Genomic DNA, 18,201 nt, shown 5'->3' on the forward strand with positions numbered 1-18,201 from the left:
GCACCTTCCCATTGTCTGAGAAGTCAGAGCACCGAACTATGCCTGTCCAAAATAAATAAATTAATAATCAGAGCAGGAGGGCTGGCATGTTGTTTTGCTCTAAGAAGAAGGGCCGTGATTTGCTTTAGCACCATGAAGGAAGTCTCCGAACTCCAAATCCTGAAATTCCAGTTAAAGGGCAGATCTCTCCCCCTCTCCTCCTTCCTTCTCCCTGCTAGGACGGATATTCTAAAATTGAGTCAAGTGGTTTATCTTGATAGAGGATGGAGGATGGCTCCATAACTACTGACGATAACCTCCCCATCTCCAATTCTATTTGCTTTTCTTTCATGCTAAATGCTACAAAGTGCATTACAGTAAAGCAAAAGGTCAGATTTAAGCCGTAAAACACGGAAGATTCGGAGCTGAAGTTGCCACATCATTAAGTCTCAGCATCTTCGTGCTTATGTTTTCTAGCACATATGGTATATAAAATCACCTAGTGTTTCACAACCCTCTTAAATAATTAGGCACAACAGGGTTTGCTGGGTGACCACCTGGATAAAGTCAAAACAGTGGCATCTGCATCAACCAGATGGGAGTCTGCTCTTCGCTGCCATCAGGAAATGGACAGCCAACTTCCACTCGAGTGAACCAAAAGCTGCCTTCTTCCAGACAAGAAAGGGAAAGGGCAGTTTAGCAGAGAGCAATAAATTTGTCTTTCAATTTTCAGGTTACTGAGCCTCTACTGAAACCAAAAGGAAGAGATCCTGGTCCCCAGCCTGAGAAGCAGCAGGAAGAGGCAAGGTAAATTTATACATGATCACCAAACCATGTACCTGGCAGTGGTTGAACAAAGGCTGCTGGTTTTATTTGTTTCTGTCATTTAAAAGAAAAAAGGACGGGAGGATGAATATTAGCAATTTAGTGTGAGGCTCCATTAGATCAAATCAGCGCCGATGATAGTCTCTTATTTCCTCCATTTCATAATGATTTACTCTATAAATTAATGTCCGCCTATTTAAACAGACTCCGTGATTCAGCTCCGGGTACCATGGCAATATGTGACAGGGAATAGGGCTGAACCCACCAGTCATATGGCTCTCCGTGCTGTCATTATGCTGGATGTGCGCCGGTAATGGGGGGCTACGCGAGAATGTAGACAGATATTATGCAAACATATACTGACTTAAGTATCAATCTGTCACTGGTGTAACTCATTGTAATGGCTCCACCAAAGTCATTACAGAGTAATATGCATTACAGCATGTTAAACATCTATCATGGGTGGAGGTTCAGAGAAGCCACGAGAAGCTGTAAGAAGCTACCAACATCCAGATCTGGAAGATGCTCAGATGTAAGGTTTTCAGCTCAGCAAATCCTGAGCAAAATGTTCCTTTTTCTCCTCCTTTTCCACTCCTAAAAGATGAATCTGAAAAAAGGGTCTCACAGCTTTAAGAAGTTAAAAAAGGAAAATCCTCTTGAGCTTGTGTGCAGGGAGTTAACTGCAGCAGTTAAATTCAGATCTCTCCCTTTCATAAACATACACACACACAAATAAGGTTTGATGGTGGGAAAGCTTTAGCCTGTGTGTGCCAAACAGTGGGTTTAGAATGTGATCCCTTCTCTTGTTGCCCTTAGAAATCACTCAGCCTGATTTTGCGGTACAGAAGCAGGAGATTATAACCTGCGTGTCCCTCTTTAGCTGACCCATGTCCCCTCCCCTGACACACCTGGATAATAAATTAACACATCCATAACTCAGATCAGTCTTTTCTGCAACACAAAATTAGCCTGGTTAATAGCCACCCGTTTTCAGTCCCAGGTTTTGCAGTGGTCATTCCTCTTCCTGGTGGGCAAGATCCTGTTCAGGGTAAGGTACCTCTTGAATAATGGTGGTACCTCAGGTTAAGCTCTTCCCCAAAGCTGCATTTTTTGGTTGCCATTCAAAGAGTGATGCTGCAGCCCTGGCTCAGTGATCGAAGGCAGAGAGGGTGTCTGGCACGGGCAGGTGGGGATATTTCATTGTTCAGTGCAGACTTGGCTGTTTTGCTAGCATAATATACGTTCTCCAGCCAATCCAATGGATTAGAAAAGTACTCCATTTAAAGGTTAAATAGTTGGTGCTCCATCAACATGTATGGGAGGTGACACACAAATCCAGTGTGATCCAAAGTGATTGGCTCAGTCTCCAGCCAGCTGGGTGGTGTAGCCAAGGGTAAACGCAAGTGCAGAGATTTCTAAATTGACTTTACCCACTGCTTACTGCTCACCCTGGGCACTCAGCAGTGCATTTACTCACTTTTTTGTGTACTAAAGCAGTACTGATACAGCTCACAGCATCCTCAAGCAGTTGTATAGAGGGTCAGGAAAGAGGCTTAATAGACAGAAGGTGCCTGAATGCAGTGTTACAGTAAGTAACCGGCTCTCTAAAAAGAGAGACTGGTAAAAGAAAAAGCCCAGGGAACAAACACTGGATCTGTTGTGCTGTTACCATTTAACCTGCATTCACTGCCAATTGAAATGCACTTTACATTACTTCAGTCAGATACTTCAAAGGAAATCCTGGAGATGGGAGCACTTAAGCAAGAGCACTTCTGGTGGTAATGTGTGTATTTGAAAGCCTGGCAATTGGGAAGGTTGTGAATGCAGCAGCGTAGCCAAATATAGCTGTAGCTTGTTATATGTAAACGGCAAGACTCATTCTGATATTCCTGCTCCTATTCTGCCCTTCCTTCCTGCAAAACAGTGTGATTCCTCCATCTGTCAGCATCTCCAGCATTTGTGTTTGCCTGTAACAATGTTCGCCTGTGCACATTACCCCACACGGCAGCTCGGTGAGAATAGCTGATGTAGTACCAGGTTATAAAAAGCCCAAAGGAAGCATTCAGGAAAGGCTCTTTGAGGAGAGAATTGCTACTTCTGCAGTGCTGCCTGAGCATCCCAGACCCCGGGGGAAGGCAGGAGTGTCAGGCAAAGCCATGCACACAGCTGAGGGCAGGCAGATGATAAAGAGGGCTGGTGCCAACCTTAGGCTTGTTGGGTTGAGCATAACCAAGGTGATTATCAGGTAATGGTGTAAAGCTAGAGCAGGTAAAACGCTTGTGTGGAGGCTCTCAGCTCACTGCAGTTAAATCCTCCTGAATGAGAGTACCCACATGGAGGTCTGTGTGTGCTGGGTGTTGGGTTCTTGTAGCTCCACCATGTCCTGCAATGTGAGATGTGGGGTTTTCCACCCTCAGACCTTTGTGTCTTGACTCTAGCACCAGGACTGAAGAGCAGGCAGTACCTGCATCTGCAATGAACAGACTATTGCAGTTTGCTGAGACGTAAGGTCTCCCATTTCCCATCACACAATGGTGCATTCTGAGACTGGTGTGCATGATCAGGTGTGCATGTGAACGTGCAAGGTGATGCTGGTAAGTCTCAAAGAACTCCTGGTTATTTAAACATTATTATAGGGTCACTCTGATGCAGTTCATTGTGAGACGTATAAAACACAGGTCCAAGCACAACATAGAAAGTGCATCGTATGGCGAGGGCAGTCTGTGAAGGGCTGGAAAATCCCAGTGACACAGGGAAAAATGTATCAGCCAAGCTTTTCTGGTTAGCTTTCTTGCAGAAATGCTGTTGCTGCAATGCATTTGGGCACAGTCTAATCTCTGCCTTTGTTGTCATGGTGGATGAGAGTTTAAAACATAAATTCCTTTTGGATTCTTGGCAAGAAATGTCTCTTTATGGAACGTGTTCCTGAAAAGTCATTGAGAATACCTGACTGTAGAATAAGGGAGTGTGGTATCTTGGAGCTGGGGACAAGAGCCACATCTGCTCTTTTCCCCGGCACAAATGGCAAGACTGTGAGAACACACTGACCTTTATTCAGCGCAATTAAATGCCATACAAATAAATAGCTAATTCTGTTTAGCAGCATTGCTGCTTTTATCTCCCTGTAGCCATAACCAGGTGAAATTCCCCTTTGCTGACCTGACCATGTGTTGACACATTCTGCTGACCATGTGTTGACACATTTAGGGCTGTGGCATGCAAAGGAAAGGTCCTGTTTGTTCAGTCCCTGAGCAAGGATGTCTTCTCCTCGCTCCAAACTCTTACCTGTGATTTGGAAAGGCAGCCGAAGGGCAGGCGTTGCTCCCTTTCCCAAGGGCAAGGAGTGGGGAGGGTGGGAGGAAAGGTTGTGCAACCCCACAGTGTCTGGGATGGTTCCTGCTTTGCAGGTGGATTATTGGAGCAGTGATTGTCCAGTGAACGCACACAATGAACCTCATCCAAATAAGGGACATGTTCAGAGAGCAGCATCTATTGCAAGCAATCTAATCAGTAGCTCCACCTATTAATTTTGCTTGACTTGCAAAGCCAGTTGTAAGGACTCTGTGCTGGTATCTACTAATAGTATCTGAGGTTTGAACATATAATGATGTCTGTTTTGTACCATTCACACATTCATGTGTGTGTGCAAACGGCAATTTCACAAATGCATTTAGCACAGCCAAATTTGGGCAGATTTTTATGTGAACTTCAAAAGGCAAAAGGTATATTCCCATCAGGAAATTTCATGGCAAACCATAAATTCCCAATAAAAACAACTAAAAAGGTAGTCCTAGGTTTGGGATAGCTGTTTCTAAAGACCTGGATAATATCCCCGTTCCTACATTCCTCACCGAGTTCCTACATGCGGTGCTAATATTTCTGGAGTCATTAGCAGATGCAAGCTGCATCTTGGGGGTTGAGAGCTTGGAATCTGGTGTTAGAGGGATGCTGAGCTCCCCCAGCTGCATCCAGGCAGCGTAACAGGGCATGAAATTCCCACTTCTGCATTACTGAAAATTGGGAACTGCAAATTAGCACATTTTGGTGAACTTTCTGCTTGTGACTCAGCACTTTCCTCCGTAAAGTGGCAATAATGTCACCCTTCTCCTAAATTAATGCTAAACTGATGAATGCCGTAGACAAGCCTGAGAGGAAATTAGTCATTGCCTCCGGAGCAGTGTTTGAGTAGTTCTCTGGAAATAAAACATCAGACAGGTGCTCTTTAAAGGAACTCTGTACTTTGTGCACATGGGTACTTTGGATAAAGCTGCTATGTGAACATGTAGCTTAAAGATCATATAACCATGTATATCCCCAAAGGGATCAAATTAAACTTGTCCTGGTAAATTTAGTTTGACATTTCCAGGCAATGTATTACCCAAAGGTTGCACGTATAACACCTTCGTGCTCCATTGTCTCCCTGAATCCTAGATTTTTAGTGTCATAACATCAGAAAGGACAGTCTCCTGGTGGTGGTATGTTGCTCCAGGGCCAGCTGCCTGTCTTCATGGTCTTCCCTCCTCCTCCTCCTTAGACCAAGCAGACTCTTGGGAAAGTTTCCTATTAAAACTAATCAAAAGGACACTCTTGACTCTAACCATGCCCAGTGCTGTGATCAGCACGATGCTCACTCACTAGGTTTATTTTCTTCCCTCCTTCCACATCTCAGCTTCAAAGATTCAGTCCATCTTAATCTCAGACCAAAGGGTTGCATTAAGCCTGGCTTGCCTAGGGCCGGCCCAGCCACGAGTCTTCTTTCTAGCTGACTCTGAAGGCTGTGGTTTGAGCATGGCCAATGTAGGAAACATCAGACGGATGTGCTGCTCTTCCCATTGCCCTCTCCCTCCTTGTTCTCATCTCCAAACCAAAACTCTTGAATTGATTTTATTTTTAATTTAATAAAATGAAATTAATGCTTCAAGAAGGAGACATTTGAGGACAAGTTTCAGCTTGGAGCACTTTATTATGGCTGAGTTTTAATCCTGGGTGCATAAGAAGGATTATGCCGAGGACACTGACATCACCTTAAATATAGCAGCATGAATATGCCACTGTAATAAATCTTTTCAGCTTTTAATTTCAATTCAAGAAAAATGTTGGTCGAAAATATCTTCTTTCCCAGTAACATTCCATTGTCTAAATGTGCCCACGCTCCCAGGCACCATCCAACACAGCACTGTCAGTCAGGAGGGTGAGGAGGTGCCATCACAGCACACGTGAAGAAGGCCTTTTGCAGATGCAGATCTAACAGCAAGATGCTGATCTGACCTGTTGCAATCACCATCTGGGGAGAACGGGTGATAAAGCATCTTGTTAACCTGTAAGAGAAAGAGTTTGACCAGTAAAACCTGAGCTCACACTGGGAAAGTGTCCCCATTACTGCTGCTTTGGGGGGACATCAGGAAGGTGGAGGTGGCCTCAGTGTATTGCTGCCAGGCTGTGCTCAGCAGGAGTTCACTCCTGCCGCTCAGGAAGGGGGGTGGGACCCAGCAAAGTATCCAGGAAGGGGAAATGCGATTTCTAACTGAAGCATCAGCAGATGTTTTAAAAAGTCTCCTGAGAGTTTGCAACTCTCTGGAAGAGCCGAGAATAATAAAATGGAATAAAATCGATTATGAAGCTAAGTCCCTCTCCTGACTGCCACACCCAGAGGAAAAGGAGCACTGGTTCTCACAGGCAGAAGGGATTCTGCAGCCAGGTCTGGATGCTTTCCTCCCACAAAGGCAAGAGGTTGGGAATGGTCCAGCCCAATTTGAGGTCTGATGAACTGGTCAAGTGGAAGGTGACCCTGCCCATGGCAGGGAGTTGGAACAAGATGATGTTTAAGATCCCTTTCAAACCAAACCAGTCTATGATTCTATAACCCTCACCAACAGGACATGTGCTTTACTGGGTGTAAGAAACATCCTCCCAACCATTCCAGTACTGCTTGGCACTTCCGTGGTTACTCAGGGAGTCTGTCTCTTTTGTCTTTAAGATATGATTTAAGATAAGATTCTATGATAAGATTCTTTAAGATAAGATTCTATGGTTCTGTGATTCTGTATTTTGGGACTGCAGATATGTTCAGAAGTTTTCATGGTGACTGGAGTGAAGACAATCTCTAGGTTTCTTGCAGAAAAGTCAGATGTTGAGAAATTGGCCTATAAATAACGCAGTTTAGTGCTCACAGAGTATTTGCTGGTTGGTTTTTATGAATTGGCATTACAGTTATCATAAACAGAGCGCTATAGAGCCAGTTACTATGGTACATAGATATCACCAGTTCTAGCCTGCGAGTGATGTGCTAGTAGTATCCTCTCTGGCAAGAGATGTGAAATGTTACAACACTCCTTTTGCTAGCAAAGAAAAAAACTCCCAGCTACGATATCTTCCATCTTTTCCTGCATATGGAGTATTATCACCAAATGTCGATGAGAACACCTGAAGCTTTTAAGGCTGGCCTGATAACACACCTCCCATCCAAGATATGTGCAAGACAAACGCGTGGAACAGCGCCGCTGAGCTCTACTTTGGCAGCCAGCGTTAATGGTGCGGTTTGGTGCAAAAAGCGCAATTCACAGCATTTGTGGGTGAACATATGCAAATCAGCACATAAATCAGGCTGATGAAGCTGCAGCAGCCACCACACACCAAAAATAAGTGTCTCTTTTCCCTTTAGGCTAACACTAGCACTAGCTGAAGGAACAGCTGCACGAGCCTGATGAGGCCCAAGAAGGCCATTAGAGTCTCCATCCGTGGTTTCGAGCACAGTGGTCTGAATGCAAAACCCTCTCTGCAAATTTGTGGTCCTGCTAATTTGTTATTTTGGATGTAGTTAGTTTGATCAGCATTGTGCTGTTGCATATGTTTTCCCAAAGGGGCCTGTTACCTACATGGTGGAGAAAAAATGACTTTTTGCGTTACAATTCTTAGTTTGAAATGAATATTTGCAGTCGTTTAAAACGGGCTTAGTTTAGAGTTGATAAACCCTTTGGTTCAGGCTGATCTGTCTCCTTTAAGGCTGTCAAACTAAAAGGAATTAAAATGCAGAGAAAATTATTTAGAAGAGAAAATGCAACTTTGCAATTTCACTTGGCTCCAGGGATCAGGTTCTAAGGAATGATGAGCAGTTTGGGTGTCTTTTGTCTTGGGAGCCTGAGGTTGGGCTCATTAAACAGAAACAATCTTCAGAAAATACTGAACACCCACCCTTGGAGAGCCCATTCTCTGCAGGTAGCTAAAGATAGGCCCTAAACTTGCTGGTCTGTTTGAAAGGCTCAGCTTTTAAAACCAAGTACAATAAAGTAACTGTGATACTCCACATGCAGGAAAGCCAGAAGATGCTTTAACAAAGATAGTACCAATGTAAAGGCTGCAGTGATCATGCTAGGAGATGAGGTGGAAATAAACATTATTCTGAGCTAGTGACACTAAACACACAGAAGAGGCAGAATATTTTATGCTCCATCTCTGGCGGTGTTCAAGGCCAGGTTGGACGGAGCCTTGGGTGCCACGGTTTAGTGTGAGGTGTCCCTGCCCATGGCAGGGGGGTTGGAAGTGGATGATCTTAAGGTCCTTTCCAACCCTGACTATTCTGTGATTCTATGATTCAAGCAAGAGTGAAATATGGCCAGTCTTCATCAGTTCTGTAGTCAAAGACCAATGAGGTCTCCAGGATCTTGGAACTTGCGGCCGCTAGTTTGAAAGAGCACACATTTGAGGACCTCTATTTTTAAAGGGATCTGGCTGGTTGACTTCCTTTCAGGATGACCATTTTGATCATGTTGGGTTGAACATCCCTGGCAATGTCCAAGGCCAGGTTGGACAAGGCTCTGAGCAACCTGCTCTAGTGGAAAGTGTCCCTGCCTGTGGCAGGGGTTGGAACTGAAAGAGCTTTAAGGTCCCTTCCAACACAAAACATTCTATAAGTCTATGATTCTGCTACGTTAGGAAAGACAAATTCAGGAATTTGAAAACTTGGGTATGCACCTCATCTTTTAATTTAAATTTAAATAAATAAGAATAAAACCAGTGATTTGGTGTCACTTCCAGAGCTTGATAAAAAGCTGAACCTAACTAAAACCTAGCGATGGTGATAAGTAAGCCAGGGGTTTAAAATTACTCCCATTATTGTGCTCTAAAGCATTATTAATAGGTGTAGAGGTTTTGGCAAATCCTTTTATTCTAATACTATCCTTTCTCCTAAATATTTCATAGCCAGGTTGTATTTCTTGTATTAAATAGTCACTTTAGAAGAAAGATAAACTCCCTGTTAGTGAAGTTCAGAAGCACACAACTCACAGGGACTAGATATGAAGACTTTTTAAAGGATTTATGGGAATCAGAAGTCATAGCAAAGGAGGGAAGAGGAATTGCTGTGCGTGAGTGGTCCATTGGGTTGGGCATCACTGCATCCTCCCATGTCTGTGCTGGCCCCAGCACATGGCTACACATTACTGCAGTGTGATAATATTGTGTTTTCAAGATGTTAATATCATGCTGATCAATTCAGAACCACAGAAACCCATACTCCGCAATCCCTATGCACGCAGAATAATAACCACACTTTGCAAGTAGTTCCATTCATTCCAGTGGGACTCTCTTGTAATCAATATATTTGTTTCCAAATTATAGTGTTATTGGTCCAACTTGATCTTTATTCCTGTTAACCAATTGCATGTGCAGAAGGCCTGGAAACGATGCCACAGTGAGGGCTGCTCTCGTCCCACTCCCATTGTTCGAGGACTCCAGTCCTCGGAGTTATTGTTCAAGCTGCCAGTTATCTCCGAGTGCTCCCAGCAGATGTTGGGGGGAGGGAGCAATGTATTTATGGGTTTTTAAAGAAGTTTGCCTCTTTAAGGACCAGCCCCAACGAGGGATTAATTCAGTTTGCTCCCCCCCCTGCACTGTTTTGTCTCTTTTTAAGTCGGAAAATACTTAGAGAGGAAAATGTGTTTTCTTGCTGTTCCAAATAATAATAATTTGCCAGTGGAAATTTATTACTGACTTCAAAGGGAGCCCTAAATTTGCTGATGGTAACTGAGGGGCAATCCTGCTTTCAGTAGGCAGTGTAGCTGCTCTTGCAGGGTTTCCTGGGCACTGACTTGAATGCAGAGCTGTCCACAATATGGTATTTCCATTCTGTGGACATCCTTCAGAGTTCAGCATTTATTTTGGGGCTGGTTTTTAAAGACATAGGATTGTATTAAATACCAGTTTTCAAATCACAGCCCTGATAAGAAGGTTTCTTATAACTGGGGCTGTTGGACTATCTTAATAACCAGAAGAATCTTCTGGGCTATAACCTGATCTGTGGGTTGGTGGTCTTAGTTATAAAAGGTGGAATGCTGAAGCTCCCTCTCAAGAAGAGCTTTTCACTCTACGTCTTCTGCTTGATGATCTGTTCAATGGAGTAGTACAGGTCTCTCTTTTCTGTTCTTTCTCATGTGCACATGAGATACAAATAGGGAAGTCCATAGGAAAGCTGGTTGGTATGGACTTGTCTCTATGGGACATTTTTGCCTTAATGACCCATCCTGGTTTGGTGACATTCCATGAAGAAGACAATGTCCCAGCCACTTCTGCTTCAGTGAAGGTGAAACTCTAGAGTACCTTAATAACTGAAGCCAACAGGATCCACATAGAGAATTCATCTACTCTTGGAAGTTCACATCCCATCCAAAAGGACCTTCTTGGCTTAGCTCCCTGCTTAGCCCTAACCCTGTTGCTGGATATTTAACCAGAAACTAAACAAACCACAAAAATGAAGCCATGCCATGCCTTGACGAGGGATTAGAAATGTTAACTGCCCAGTGCCTTTTCCTGCAGGGGCATGCAGCCCCTATACCTTTAATTAGAGTAGCCTGTGGTACTTGCCATAAAGCTGATAAGTAATAAATAGCTGCCTTTGTCACATGCAAGTTCAGCATTGTGAAACGGCACACGGACAGCTTTAAAAAGCCTTTGATTAAACCCAGCACTACAGTAAATCTACAAACACAGAGGAAAGAAAAGAAGCTATTTAGTCTGTGCCAGTTCCCGGCATTAAGTATGCAAATTTCTCGGTGTCTTCAGCTCCCAAGAACAGCAGGCGCTGAATGCAGCAGCAGCAGCAAGCGGCACGACATCATTCATTTCAATCATTAAAACAAAAGCGGGATAAATCGCTACCTAATTTGTAAAATATGCTTATCATATAGGCTCTTTGGTCTTTAAGAAAAGCACCAGCTGAATGAGAATCACTGCATTATTTGGGGAAAAAAATGAAGAAAAACATGCTTGAATCAGTGCTGGTTTCCCCCCTTCTCCCAATGATTGTTCTTTTCTTTCTTTTCCCTTTCTTTTTCCTTCCCTTCCCCTTTTTTCCTTTCCCTTCCCAATTTCAGGTGAAACCTGAAGCCTTCCCTCAGGTTCCCATCTCAGTCCATCAAAACCCAGTCTATTTTACTGAACAGGCACAACTTGATATTCCCAGGTCTGTCTTCTCTCTCCTTTCAAAACCCAGGAGGGTGACACCAACCAAGGCCCAGCCAGGAGCTCAGTGCCGAGCATCTCTCACCACCCTGCTTCCACCCTGCTGCCATCCTTGTGCATCATCAGCAATCTGCATTCCTCCCTGCATGGCAAAATACATCTCCAAAGAGCCTGATCCTGCATCCTGCTGGGAGGTACCTGTCGAGGGACCCCAGCTGGGTGTTCATCACCCCTGTGCAGAGGGATAAGGCTGTCTCTGTCCTCTTTCCTGTCCCCAGTGCTCAGCTCAGACACCATCACTCTTTTCATAAAGAGTAGTAGTGAGGATTATTGTTGCACAGAGAGCATCGTCCCTGGATCCCTAAAAAGGTTAAATTCTACCCCATTTGAATGATGGTCTGCAGGTAACTTATTTTTCCAGTTAGACTGTTCCTTTTACAAGAACCAATTCACCACCTTCCCCTCAGCTCGTAGCTACTTGTGGTGCAGAGGACACAAACGCTCTCACTAAGGCTGCCCCTATAGCATGTTGCTGCCTACGTGGCTCCTCTGCCTCCACTCCATGACGTGCGTGTGATGAGCAGCAGGGCCAACAACCCTGCTCTTGTACGGAAAGTGTCCTTCGATGATTTCCCAGCTGTTCAGCCATTCGGCTGTTAAAGGATAGTGCCTCTGGCAGTACAGCTCCCCACTGTTGTTATGCTGGGGCGTCAGCAGATGGAGCATATCATGGTTATTGAAGTTGGATACAGTGACTGTCAGAAGCCTCGCATTGCCTGGCATATGCAAATAGATCCCAGGCATCTGGTTGTGTCTTGGGCTGGCCACATTAAAGAATATCGAAAGAAACCTTTTGGTTAGGGAGACCCGCTGGCTGTAGCTTGGATGTCACCGTGCAATAGTGACCGTGCAGTTCATGATGTGGTAGATTAGCCAAGGAAGGAGGAGTTTGCACAAGGAGTATATGTACAACTGGCCGCGCTAAATGCCCACCCGAGGGCAGACCTGGGTGCTGATGGGCTTAGGTGGGTGCAATAGCACAGCCACAGCCAGGGACAGCACCCACAGGGTGCCCAGGGGTTGTTATCTGAACAGCGGTTTGGATTAAATAATTGATGCGCTTTGGGTACTTGTGCCACCTTTTACTTCACTTTGGCATCAACTTAGTTCATTTGTTAGCAGAACACTCTAGAAAGGGGAATTAAATGTTAGTATCTCTCCAAAGTTCTTCAAGGTGGCTGCATGTCACCGTCCAGTCATCATCATAGATGAACAATCCAAGTGCGTAAAAACCCAGCCCAAATGTGTAGTTTGCTTCTGAGGGTAAACTCCACGTACTCCACTGTCTACTCTGAGAGTAAACTCCACTGTACATGGAGCTGATGGTCATGGCCCAATTTCTACTAATTTTATGTAGCCTTCTACAACTGGGCCTTAGAACTCTGCAGTTGAGCCTGAGAAAGGATTTTCAGCCTCAGTGCCTGTAGGATGGTGACTCTTAACGTTTCTGTCATGAATAGCATTGGAGATGTTTTTGCATTAAAGAGTGCCGTTGCAAACCACCTAAAAACACAGCTTGATGCTGGAACATTGCACTCTGATATGTGATAAGGGACGACTGAGATTAAATATTGTGATGTACAGGTATCCCCAGTTCCAGTGCCACAATGTGGCAGATGCAGCAGAGTAAAACCCAGCTCTTCCTTCATGGGGCAGGTTGAGGATATATTTTCTTTCCCTTCCCTTTCCTGGCAATGCCTGGCATTGCAGAACAGCTACCCAGAGAGTTTTCTTTGCTTCTCCTCTGGAGATGAAACATGTTCTCCTCTCCTCCCGTCTGCTCTGCTTTGTCCTGGCTCTGTGGAGAGTGTGAGTGGAACCAGAGCATTTCAGTGTACCATGCAGAGAAGGGATGGCGAAGGCTCCGGGGTGGCACATCAGATCACCCCTCCTCAGCCCGGCAGTCTCCTGGCACTCTCTACCATACAAATGCCTTTCCTAGCTCCTGCCTCCTCTGCTTCATCCTTGGCTCCTTTTGCAACATCAGAGGAACATAAAATGGGGGAAGGGAGAGAAGTAACATCCTGAATATTGTGCCTTCTAATTAGGCTGGCAGTAATCAAACAGCTTTTCGGGAGCACGCTGTGTTAGGCTTGCTGGCGCGGGGCTTTCCAGCCACGTGGGTTATTTCTAGGGGAAAAGCAAGCTCCATCCCTGTGGAAGCACCCGTGATCTCCTGGGGTCACAGAGCAGCTTTAACCAATCCAAAAGGACCTGGAGAAAGAAGCTGAAATCCAGATTGCTTCTCCATCTTCTGTTACAGTGTCCTCACCGTAAAGGGACTTGTAGAAACTTCAGTAGCACAAGCTGTTCCTGCGATGTTGTTGTATAAATATGTTTTATGTATAAATATGCATTTGAATCCGTGTTTGGACTCAAACCTGTCTGTTCATCCAGCTGTCGGGTAACCTCTGCAAACAGCAGGGTCCTTCGTGACAGATTGAAACCAAGAAAACCACTGCCTGTTCTGCAAAACATATTTAATTTGTTAAAGAGATGGGAACTTTGTTGAATTAATAAGATGGGAGAGAAAAGGGAGCTGCTCTCCGAAGAGCTGGAGCCTGGTTACAAGTGCAGTTTGCAGCTTGCTGGTAATCCTGCAATTAAAGCTACAGTAGCAGCGTATCACAGAAATGGGATTTGCATAATTTGAAATTTGAGGAAAATCTCTAAATACTTTAATTTTGATAGAAACTGTTTCCACTGCTGACATGTGTCTACACCTATAATTTCGGTTGATAAATTGCTGTAATTTCTCTTCCATTTCATGTTCTTTCTAACATTAATTGTCAGTTGTAGAGTAAAACAGTAGAAAGAGAGAGAGAGAGGGAGAGAATAATGTCATTGTGCTTTTGTGGTGTGAATAGCCTTCTGAGGAATGATTATCTTCCACACAGATGCAAATAAAAGAAGAGAGAGAGACCCCTTGGCTTGCACAAAACTACTGCAATGGGCACCAGTGTCCTACTGCGAGATAGGGAAGCAAGGGGTTAAAGTCATGTAAAGGACTGGATGTGGCTATTTCCCGGGCTGCTGAAAGGAAAGACAAGACTTTCCATTGGGATGTGAGCTGGGGAGGACGCATGGATGCACAGCTGGGCAGGAGGAGGCCCAAGCTGCAGGGTCCCAAGGGTTGAATCCCTTTTTCCAGCCACCTCTTGCCTCAAGCAAGACCCTCACAGAGCCTTCAGCTGTGATGGACTCACCTGAGTGGGTTTCCCAGCCAGGCAGTGAGTAGGAGGTTGCCCAGATTAAGGGGGATAAAGGCAAGTGGCAAGTCCCTGCATGGTGCTGCCTTGTAGAGCTTCATCCACCTGGGGTCTGCTCCCATCCCACCCCCCCAAACACCACTTTTCAAGCTACTTTTAAATAAAACACCCTTTCAAACAGAGGGCTACCGGTACTAAATTATGCCATTAATTTATTATTCATGATGAAAAATTATTCTAATAAACGGTGAAAAATTATTCTAATAACATTCTATCCTATTAATATTCTGCAGCCGAGCAGTTAAACTCACTTCCTGTGGCTGCTCCCCTCCTTAGCGCTGATCTATTTCTCACAGAGTTTACTGAGATGAAAATCTGTTTCTTTGGAAATGTGCTGCATTTAACAAAACCAGTGGGGGGAGATGAGCTGTGAGCAGGGAGAGAACCAGGCGCCGAGTTTTCCCTGCTGCTGACAGAGCAAGGGCTTGCACAGTGTGGTGTGAGCACAGTACAACCATACAGCAGCAGAGAGATGGTCCAGCCCTGCATCATTTGGGTGCTGTCACCCTGTGGACCATTAACTTTTAGCACCCAGTACTGCTAACACAGTGTCTCCCTACATTTCTCAGTGCAGGGAAGTTGCTCTTTGCCTGTCCCTTTCTCTTGGCTGGTGTCCTGCATGTTCCACTTACGCATCTACCTTGAAACCCTGAGCTCATGTCACTTCTCATGCCTGTTCCTCACTTCAGAAGCCTCCCTAAGGCCCAAGGATCTGCACAATTATAGCCTGGACCTCTACCTCCATGGGGACAAGTAGAGCTTGTAGCCAAATCAAGGATGAGGCTGGGAACCGTGCTGTCACTCGGACCTCAGTTCCAGTCCCGGTAGCATCCTGCCCCCCCCCTCCTCTCTGCAGCTTCCCCGTGTGCTGGCACCAAGCATTTGCCAGGCTTCGTGCCAGGGATATTTTCCTAATGGTTCCTCTGCCTGCTCTGCTTGCTGCTCTCCTCGACTGCCAGCTGGCTGGGGTGGTCCTCGCTGTTGCAGGCAGCTGGGGAGGGGTTTCATGGGTATGCATTGGGAGCCCTGTGTACAGGTGGCAGAGCATCCCAGCGTGTCCTCTGCAAGGTACCCAGGGAGCCCACGGCTCTCCAGCGGGATCCAGGGCACTGGCTGGGTTGTCACTCGGGAAGAAGGGATGTGATGGGGGAATTCCTGGTCCCCAGAGCTTGCAAGTCTGCACAGCCATCAGAGATGCGTCGAGGAAGCCTCTTACAGAGGCATTGCAGAGAGGTGTCTTAAGGGCTGTGCATAACTCAGGGTTTCTCTTGCAACTGGATGCACTGTTTGAATGATTTTGGAGAGTGGACAGCAGATGAGCAAGTACCACTATGGTGCCCAATCATCTGCGTTGCTTTCCCAGTCATCCATATGATTTAGAGGAAAAAAAGCTTTGCAAAGGGAGCAGCATGTCCATGTCGGTGGTGGGTCTGCTGGCCAGAGGTGTTGCTTTCGCCAGAGCTTCTCTGATCATCCTTGGTTCCATCTACACAATGTCTACCCCATGCCAGAGCCAGCTCATCTTCTGACCTTTTCTTCTGCCCATCTTTTACCTGATTATCTCTGCACACTTAATAACTCCTTGCACAAGTGGATCAGCTTCTACCTGCACTTCCCCAGCTGCCATGGGTAGTTATGCCAGTTGCTCAGCAAATGAGATGCACAAGTGTGTGTTAAACGTTCCTGTGACTCTAAGTCCTAATAAAAAGCTAACCTCCAGGTGACATTGTTCCAGCTTTAACAGCTAGAGTGCCTTAGTAAAAGGACTTCATCTCAAAGGACTTTCACTGGAGCCATCTTCTTCTTTGTGTGTTCCTCCCTCGCAGCGTGGGTAATTAAAGGACCAGCCACAGCTCAGAAGATTCCTTAGCATTTGCGTTTGAGGATATCTTTCACTCTATTTTTCCCCCTCTTCTCTGATGCCATGTTAGATCAAGCCATTAAGCAACATCCTCTGTTCCTCCTGAGAATATTCATCAATAATAATGAAGAGTACTTGCTCCAGGGCTGCCCCTCCTTGCCCAGGAATATCACTGGTACATGATACAACCCTGTTGGAATAACTCTGCCACTTGTTTTTGTTTCTGAGATTCATTTAATGTGTGATTTTATTCCTCTCTGGGACTGTGGAGGCCCTGCTTTGTTCTGCGTTTGGAAGCAGACAGTCAGCCGAAGCTGAGATTTTATCTGATCCAGTGGGGAAAAGGGTTTACATCAAAGTAATGCACAAGTGGAAAGTCCTTAATGCCGACTGACGGCACCACTGTACAACTGCCTTATCGTAATCACACAAGGACCAGCTGTACCAGGCATTTCTCTTCTTGTCCCAGTACCATATACTTATTTAGTGGGCTTGCATGACAGCAGAACAAAACCAAAGTACTTTAAACTGTTTCTTGGTATTGGGTTATTATATTTAGGACATTAAACACAGATGGCAATCTCAGAGCAATGCACAGTGCAGTCTATGAAGGGGCTTCTCTGAGTGATTGTCCTGCTCCTGTTCAACAGGTGATGGATGAAACCTTGACATAATGATTCAGTAAGTAAAATCAAGGATTGGATTCAGGAGATGTGGACAGTGCTCTAGAATTAAGAATAGCAGCACACATCTATTGCTTCTTTGAGCACCAAAGAAGCATGCCTGTTGCATAAGGGATTTTCAAGGAAGTAACTACATCAATTGCACAAAGGAAAATTATAGTAGACAGTTCCTCAAGCTCCATTTGCCTCATACCACTTACTTCTTCCTTCTCCAAGAAGTTAATCAAGAGGTTTAATTCATGTTGGTAAGGCTTTTCAGCTGACCTAGAATACATGTAGCTGCCTGATCCTGTCCCACTCCATTGTGGGGATGGCTGATGTTACTCATGGGCTTGAAGGGATGAGGAGTGCAATCACTGCATTTAACCCAGGTGAAACCTGTTTGTGTGTGTAACTAAGCAGCTCATATACCTGAGTTCCCGTGTTCATCCCAGACCCTGTTTGCCCACGGTATTGCACTAGCTCCTCTTTGCTATAATTGTGCTGCTGCAAACAGGTGACTCCATCGCTCCCAGCCTCGCTTGATAACCAGAATCAAGTACTTGGGGCTCTCTGGGTTTTTCTTAGGATGCTGGTTTGACATTATTGTTGTTCAAGCATGATTTTAACTTTTGCAAGGTGAGCACTTGTCCCTGAGACGATTATCACAGCGGTGAAGGGCAAAACCCCCCTCTGGAGCCAGAGACTCCCTGACTGCTCTCGAGAGCCTTTGCGCATCCCTCCGTGCTGGACCACTTTCATGCAGCGCGGCGCCTCTTGATGTGGGGATGTTTATCTCCTCTCAGTGCTTACCCATTGGTGTGTCTCTCAGCTAAAGTGCTTTTAGTCCGATTGTGAAACCCACTGTAGTCGTGTCTTTGTTAAGAAGATAAGCTACAGCGGGAAAGCAGCAGCAGCAAAAAATTCCTCTAGTGTGTTATATCTTTTTCTCCCAAGGAATATCACTCAACTTGGACAGCTACTGTAATGCTAATATACAAGTCAAAACTCCAAGGAGCAAAATAGAAACATCCAACCATATTAAAGAAGTTTTTGTGTGTGTTTGAAAGCTCACAGACAAATCTAGATA

General features: G+C 45.2%; 1 long non-coding RNA gene across 1 annotated transcript in view; it reads left to right on the plus strand.

Moving 5' to 3' along the window:
* Nucleotides 1-717: 717 nt before the first annotated feature.
* Nucleotides 718-18,201, plus strand: part of LOC136020549 (uncharacterized) — a 49,352-nt gene continuing 31,868 nt past the window's right edge. Inside the window, exon 1 of the long non-coding RNA XR_010615406.1 lies at nucleotides 718-786. This is a non-coding gene — a long non-coding RNA (uncharacterized LOC136020549). The remainder of the gene's footprint in view (nucleotides 787-18,201) is intronic.

The sequence above is a fragment of the Lathamus discolor genome, chromosome 11 (genome assembly GCF_037157495.1).
Source record: "Lathamus discolor isolate bLatDis1 chromosome 11, bLatDis1.hap1, whole genome shotgun sequence".
Taxonomy (NCBI): domain Eukaryota; kingdom Metazoa; phylum Chordata; class Aves; order Psittaciformes; family Psittacidae; genus Lathamus; species Lathamus discolor.